Source organism: Plecotus auritus (assembly GCF_963455305.1).
Source record: "Plecotus auritus genome assembly, chromosome: X".
Taxonomy (NCBI): Eukaryota; Metazoa; Chordata; class Mammalia; order Chiroptera; family Vespertilionidae; genus Plecotus; species Plecotus auritus.
The window spans coordinates 19,571,743-19,577,935 of record NC_137784.1 but is presented as its reverse complement, the minus strand read 5'-3'; the positions used below and the strand labels follow the sequence as shown (position 1 = coordinate 19,577,935).

The following is a 6,193-nucleotide window of genomic DNA, read 5'->3' as shown; positions in this document are numbered from 1 at the left end:
GCAGGGGTGGGGAACGTCTGACCTGTGGGCCATATAAGGCCCATGAAAACATTTGATTTGGCCCTGCCAAGGCATTAGGGGTGAGTTAATTAAATGTTCGACCAAATATAGCAGGCTACTTTTTTTTTTTTTGAAGAAAAAGGACCTATTTTTTTAATAGCTATGGCTTTTGGCTTTATCATATGAAGCAGGCACCCTCTCATTTAAAGGCACAGAGTCCCCTCTTCTGTCCCACTTCGCTGGGTCTTTTGAATCCAGTGCTGAGTTCTAAGGACATCACTGCAAGGCAGCGGAGGCAGTCCTGGGGCTTGGAAGTGCTGCAGCAGCCAGGTAGAGGGACGGGGGGAGGGCTCAGCATGGTTCTTCTGCAAGCATCAGATACCCCATACCCGGGGCCAAGGCCCAGACTAGTCCCTGCAGCTACAAGGGTATAGGAGGCAGCTGAGATGGTCCCTGAGAGTAGACAGACCAAGCCCCCGCAAGTCCCCTAAGCAGGCCCCAGGCCCTGCCAGAACTGGTCAGTGTCCCAGGTCCCTGGGCAGTGTGAAGTCCCTGAAGCTGTAGAAGGAGAGGTCTCCATAATCCACCAGTGCCAATATCAGAGGAACAGCCCCACTCTGGTAGGACAACGGCTTGAGAGTGCAGAGGTCTGGGACTGGCTCATCAAATCCACTGATGTACATCCAGCCGTAGGGCTTGCCAGGGTTATTCTTTCGGAACGTGGCCACAGCGTCAGCCTGGTAAACATCCAAGCTGATCTCCAAGCCCCCAGACTTCTCCGGCAGCCGGGCACCTCCATCAGCGAGGTGTGTTGTCTGCAGCACAGAGATATGTTGAAGGACTGTGGCTGGGGAGTCTGCCTGGCTGGGACTCAGCATGGGAGTGACAGGATGGTCCCCCAGGCATTGGGGGCGGATCTGGGTCTCCGCAGCAGCTGTTTGTACTCCTGCCAGCTGGAGCAGCGCTGCACCTCGGTCCTCAAACTACGGCCCGAGGGCCACATGCGGCCCACCGAGGACATTTATCCGGCCCGCCGGGTGCCGCTGCCTGTCCTGCTTAGCAGCCGACTCGTCCTGGGCCCGCAGTGCGCATAGGAATTTGTTCATAGTTTTTCTTTAAACTATAGTCCGGCCCTCCAACGGTCTGAGGGACAGTGAACTGGCCCCCTGTTTAAAAAGTTTGAGGACCCCCTGGACATCGTCCCGTTGGCGTCTGGAGAGTTTCTCCTTCCGCTGACACCAGGACTCAGCATCTGTCTCCCGCCCTGCAACATTGGCCTGGAGCAGCTCTGGGGCTGGGTAAGCAGGAGGGTGTGGCGACTGTCTGCGGCCATGTTGGGGAAGGAGATCTGCTCAAAGTTCCAGCGAGGCTCCCGAGCCCCCTTGACCCCATTCTCCACTTTGCCACTTTCCTGGTTGCATCCCACCACCTCCCTGGCCAGGCCAGAGCAGGGCTCCAGGGAACCCAAAGGCTGAAAGAGGCCCGCCGGGCCCTTTACAGGGGCTTCACTCCTGGGATTTCTCCTCCGGACATCGGCTGTTGTAGTTGTGGGGAAGTAGAACAGAGGTTGCCAGGCTCTGGGGTGTCCCAGCCACACTCCCTGTAGGGGGTTCTCCAGGGTCTTGAGCTTCTTATTAATGGACCGAGAGCTGGAGCTCCTCCTCTTCCTCTTGCCATTCCCATCCTCCACGCGCTGGGCATTGCTGTTCAAGTTCAGCTGCCTCTCATAAGGGGACAGGATAGAGCTTGATTGGAAACGTGGAACCACAGAGCCCAGGCTCTTGAGGTGGCAGAAGACCTGATTCTGCAGAAAAGTCAGCGTCCTGAGTCAGCAGTAACTGGTAGGCTTCACACTCTAGCAAATACAACACCTCCTCAGGGTGCAGCCTCAGGCGGCCCCGCTCTGAAAAGCAATGGTCTGCTAGAATTGACCCGCAGGAGTCTTCAACTCCACGAACCCCTCTTTTGGTCTCCATTTGGCGGCCACCAAACTGCCCAGGCGCTCCATGTGCTCCGCCTCTGCCAGCAACTGCCAGAGCTCTGCGTGTCCCAGGCATAGTCATTAGGCCTGGGCCGCAGCTGCTAGGCCTGGGCCGCGGAGCGGTAGGGGAGGAAGTCCTTGGGGCCAGGTGAGCACTAGGGCAGCTTCTGGGGCAGCCAGCCGGTGCGGCTAGGAGTTCCCAGGCACTGAGCACGTGCCTGGCAGTAACCTCAATAGTTGTGGTCTCCGGTTCAGGCTCTGTCGGGCCGCCAGCAGGCTAATTTTTGAGTTGATAATTTTATATGGCCCACAAATGATGTTATAAATATCCAAATGGCCCTTGGCTGAAAAAAGGTTCCCCACTCCCTGTTCTAGAGATTGGATCCCATCTGAAGCCCATGAAAGATTGGAAAGCGGATTAGTTACTTTGAATAAATTTCTGGTTCCCCCCAAGCTTGAGAATACATAATTTCAAGTAAACAAAGTAACTCTATTTTTCTCTCAGTTGGTGACCCACGCTCACCCATGTGTTCACATATTCTCTCTCTATAGCTGTGTGGCCTTAGCAGCCGCCTGACCAATGGCTACACAGACTCCAAACACAGGCTCCAGGCAGGAACCTGGATAGTGCAGCACAGCAATGGATTGTAGCTGGGAACACAAGCTGGGCCCTCCAAATATTGGACTGAACTAAACTTTAATATGGCACATGATCTCTGGACATAGATTCTATTCTGGCCCTGATTTTCCTGGGCAAGACTGATGGAGATGGAACATTGGAAGGGCAACCTTTTTTTTTTTTTTAAAAAAAAAAATATGTTTTATTGATTTTTTACAGAGAGGAAGGGAGAGGGATAGAGAGCTAGAAACATCAATGAGAGAGAAACATCGATCAGCTGCCTCCTGCACACATCCCACCAGGGATGTGCCCGCAACCAAGGTACATGCCCTTGACCGGAATCGAACCCGGGACCCTTCAGTCCGCAGGCCGATGCTCTATCCACTGAGCCAAACCGGTTTCGGCAGGGCAACCTTTTTGTATCACAAATAAATATGACCACCGGACATCAATGATTCTCTCTCATTATTGATGTTTCTATCTCTCTCTACCTATTCCTTCATCTCTGAAATCAATAAAAATACATATTTTTAAAAAACAAAACATACTTGACCCAAAGATCATATATCTTTGTAAAAAATATTAAATTATTCATTTACTCAAAGTGACAACCGAAAGTATTAAACAAACATGAGTTAGCAAAACTTCAGTTCTTTGGACTGAGAGGATCATTTTCGTAAGTAATCAGGGAATTGATTAAGACAATGTGACAGAAATATTTTAATAAAACAGAATCTTTGTTTTCTAGGTAGAAAAATTTTTATATTTGGAGCAGAAGAATAATACAAAAGAAAAACTTTGTCCCTTTAAAAGAACCAAACTCTGATTTTGCATCAGCTTACATTTGATATTTAAATTCATTTACTTAATTAAATGTATTCCAATTTTATTTAGATTACCCATATATAAAATTTCTTCTCAAGATTTCTCTTCATAAACCTACAACTGTTTTCATCCCTTATAGTTTTCCTCTCTTAAATCATTCAAAATACACCAACTTTAGAACAACCCACTTTCTTTTAATTTCCTCAAAAATTTATTTCCACACCTTATACGTTCCATTACCAAAAAAAACATAATTTCTTACAAACTAAATTAGAATTTTAACTTTTATAAACTTTATTGTCTAGTGACAACTAAAAAGTAAATAATTAACATTCTTCAGGTTGGCAAATTTATGAATAAATTTCATAACTTCTAGAAACAGACTCTTATTGAGAAATATATTCACAATTTTATAAACATATTTAATAAAATAAAACATATATTCATTAACTGATCCAAATTTATTTTCTAGCTTCTCTATGATAAGAAGCCAAAAGTAGCCCTACCTAGCCGGTTTGGCTCAATAGATAGAGCGTCAGCCTGTGGACAAAAGGATCCCGGGTTTGATTCCGATCAAGGCCACATGCCCGGGTTGAGGGCTTGATCCCCAGGAGGGGGCGTGCAGGAGGCAGCTGATCAGTGATTCTCTCTCATCATTGATGTTTCTATCTTTCTCTCCCTCTCTGTTGCTCTGTGAAATAAATAAAAATATATTTTTTGAAAAAGAAGTCAAAAGTAGGTAAACTTAGATCATTTAACTTAAGAATACTCTAAAGTTTCAAGTTACCAGCAGACTTTAGAAATCTATGTTTAGGCATATATATATATATATCTCAAAATTATTACTAAAAAGTTTTATCTAAACCCTTTATTTTAGTTATAATTATTTATTAATTATTAGTAACACTATGAGATTTCAAAGTCAATTATTATCCAAGTTATTTTCTTAACAAATTTTGTAACAGAGATAATGTGAACTTATTTTTGCAACTGCTGGTAAAACAAACATATATAATTAATGTTAATGACTCTAAAAGACATCAACAAAACTTAAACCTGCATTGGAATAAAATATTTTCATAGATTACATGACCTTAAAAAAATATTTGGGATAGTTTCAATTTCTTAATTTATATAAACATTTAATTCATCTAAGCCAATAAAATGTTATAAACTAGTAGTAATACCATCTAGAGGCAGAAAACACCATTCTTTATATATATATAAATAAGCACAGATCTCACAAATAGATCAAAACATAAACAAAATCACTTGTAATTGTAGAGAAGACCCAATATTTTTTAATATATATAGATATTTATTGATTTCAGAGAGAAAGGGAGAGGGAGAGAGAAATATAAACATCAATGATGAGAGAGAACCATTGATCGGCTGCCTCCTGCACGCCCCACACTGGGGATTGAGCCCACAACCTGGGCATGTGCTCTGACCTGGAATCAAATCTTGACAACCTGGTTCATAGGTTGAAGCTCAACCACTGAGCCACACCAGCTGGGCAAGACACACGATTTTTCATTTGCCCTTCACAACTTTTAAGGATGAGGGGATGTGTCAGGCATGGGAGACATTAGCCACTTGTGTTTTTTAAAGTGGCAGATTTTTTTTTTCCTCCAGTTAACTCAGTAGTGGGCTCAGTTTACATTTCTGATTACCTGGCAGGAAGACCTCTTGAGACTTTCAAAATATTCCTATTAGACTTTGAAAAATCAGCTTCCAATTTGTCAAATTTCTGATCAGTTTCTGATCAGTTTAGAAATCTTTTAAAACATTTTCAAATATACCAATTCTCATAAATCTTACATCTCACTAACCTTTTAAAATTTATACCTTGTTAGGAAATGTACTGGTTATCCCTTCTGCCTTTTCTTAAAATTATCTTGTTAATTAACCCAATTAATATCTGTAAGACCCAAAAAGCTAAATCACAAACTTAAAAGTCTTAAGACTATCTGTAGTTCTGGGTATCTTTTTTTAAAGTGCAGGTCTATTGTACTTCCAATGTTTAAATTTTTCACAATACCTGCAAATACCTGAAGGTAAACAGGAAAGGATCTGATTGGATGCTGATTTTTGTTCTAATTTCTGTCCTTCCATCTTGTTAAAGGTGTCTTTTAAAAATATATATATTTTTATTGATTTCAGAGAAGGAGGGAGAGGGAGATAGAAACATCAACGATGAGAGAGAATCATTGATCAGATACCTCCTGCACAGCCCACACCAGAGATCAAGCCTGAAACCCAGGCATGTGCCCTGACGAGGAATCTAACCGTGACCTCTGGTTCATAGGTCGACACTCAACAACTGAGCCACGCCTATATGGCTTATTAAAGGTGTCTTAATGGCTGGTTATAATACCAATAAGAGAGCTCTCTAAAGTTTTTCATTTTAGAAATTTTGTTCAATTCAAAACAGCCACTGTCTGGCCAGTGACAGTAGGATTTTGTAGCAACTTAATCAATAAGCCTTTTACAACTTAATTAAGGAAGCGAAATGTTTCCACAAAGACAATGCAAAAGATGCGTCCCTCATAGATCCAAAAGTTCACTTCCAAAAATATCAGAGGAAGCACAGACCTTCCTTACACAGATGACTAGGATGTTATGGGTACATACTGTGTTTCTCATCTACCACAAAATGTGAAATGACTCCAGCCACAATGGCACTAATTTGTGGCACTGGGCAGACGTTAATGTAATGGGATTTTTTCAGCACTAACAAGTAAGGAAGGTTTAGATGACAAAGGCCA

At 43.2% G+C, this 6,193-nt stretch overlaps 1 pseudogene across 1 annotated transcript; it reads right to left on the bottom strand.

Annotated features, from left to right (window-relative positions):
• Window positions 1-518: 518 nt before the first annotated feature.
• On the bottom strand, window positions 519-5,540 carry LOC308239533 (tRNA-splicing endonuclease subunit Sen54-like; annotated as a pseudogene). The gene is made up of 3 exons: window positions 5,477-5,540; window positions 1,153-2,040; window positions 519-977 (listed from the first exon to the last, which is right to left on the bottom strand). The product of its transcript is annotated as a tRNA-splicing endonuclease subunit Sen54-like (transcript).
• Window positions 5,541-6,193: the final 653 nt, after the last annotated feature.